Below are 1,758 nucleotides of genomic sequence, written 5' to 3' on the forward strand. Positions count from 1 at the left end.
TGAACATTTCTTCATGTGCTTGTTGGCCATCTGAATGTCTTCCTTGGTGAAGTGTCTGTTCATATCCTGTGCCCATTTTTCAATTGGATTATTCACCTTTATCTTGTTGTGGTGCTCAAGTATTTTATAAATTCTAGATATAAGTCCCTTATCTGACATGTCATTACCGAACACTCTTTCCCAGTCTGTGGCTTCCCTTTTTACCCTGTTAGAGAAGCTGAAAGCCAGAATTCATGTCTTTGGGCTCCCAGACCAACACCCACATCCCATTTCCCCTTTTTTTGCCCCAGTTTATGGAAATGAAGCCTCAAGAAGCCTTGTGAGGTGATATTCTTCCCAGAAAACAATGCTGCCCCCTCACCTCCGTTCTCCCTTTCCTTAAAGAGTCAAATCACCCACACTCAGTGCCAACCCCATTTTTTTAAAAGCAGATGTATCAGCTTCACCTGATGTGGCAGACATATCTCAGAGCCTGGGGCTTTTCCACTGCCTGCTACCTCCACAGGGAATTCTGAGCCCAAGGTGGCTCCAGAAAGCTGCTTCTGAGCTCCTCTTAAACACACCCACACACCCCCCCACCCCCCCACGTACCCCGAGTATACTGCACTCTGCAACCTTCATTCCGGACTCATGATAATCGTAATGCCCTATAATACATTGGCTTTCCTTTTTGATTGAAGTTTGAATGTTTGGCGATGGTTGTAGCAGCAACTTACGCAATGTTTTCTCATAGGCTTTGTGTGAATTACAGTTCCATCTCCAGGTACTTCCCGGGCTCCCTTCCTTTTATTCACGTGATGAACCCTCACCTATGTCTTCTTCAGTACCACGGGCGCTATAGGAACATTACAAGCACGGCACCTCTGGGGCTGCCTGTAACATAGACCAGCTGATTAACTTTGGGATCCTTTGTTCTGAAATGTTTGCTGAGATGGATTTGGGGGCCATAAAACATTACCAGGTTATGATCAAAGAAGTTGGGCAGAGGCACACTGTGTGGACCCAGTCCTCACTGCAGCCATCATCTCCAGAGTAAGTCAGGGCGGTGCCATTCTGCAAAATGGCTGGGATCACAGTGAACTTAAATTAGGCTTGATGCAGCTGGATAAGAAAGTCGTCACCCTGTTGGTGCCTGGGACAGTAAAGAACACCTACTGCAGGCTGCTGGTATTTTATCAGAAAGAACTAAAGTGATTCAGAAAAGATTCCCCACACGGAGTGTGACTCAGCACCTCAAACGTGGTTTTTCAGCCTTTATGTTGGGAGTTGAAGCTGTTGCCACTCCCTGTGGGTATAGAAAATGGCTATGCCAATGATATTCTTGCCTGAGCTAAATTCTACAGAAGACATGGTTTCTAGAGGAAGCCCCTTGAGTGGATTAGATTGGAGTACTGGTGTACAGACAGCCCTTCATTTCAAGAAGGTTTGATATGAGCATGTCCAACTCAATGCTGGTAAGAGAATGGTTTCAATGGCGAAAAAAGAATACATCTCCCAATTTTCTTAAGGAAAATATTCATTAAAAATCTACCTAGTTCCTAAAAAAAAAAAAAGCAACCCCAAACCAAAACCAACACATAGGCAGTGAGCAACATGAATGAGAAGAGACAGAAATTTCTAAACAGCAGCCTGGTATCTCTTTAGACGTAACCTGTATTCCCACCTATTCCTAGTTCCTAGTCACCATTAATAAACTTTGGGTTCTATGGATGTTCCTTGTTTATGTACTTAGGATGTTCCTAGTTTCTTTGTTTATTG

General features: G+C 44.0%; 1 pseudogene; it reads left to right on the forward strand.

Moving 5' to 3' along the window:
- The first annotated feature begins 695 nt into the window (after positions 1–695).
- On the forward strand, positions 696–1,359 carry LOC102846429 (annotated as a pseudogene).
- Positions 1,360–1,758: the final 399 nt, after the last annotated feature.

This window comes from Elephantulus edwardii, unplaced genomic scaffold, assembly GCF_000299155.1.
Source record: "Elephantulus edwardii isolate Elephantulus edwardi_28Jun2011 unplaced genomic scaffold, EleEdw1.0 scaffold00001, whole genome shotgun sequence".
NCBI lineage: Eukaryota > Metazoa > Chordata > Mammalia > Macroscelidea > Macroscelididae > Elephantulus > Elephantulus edwardii.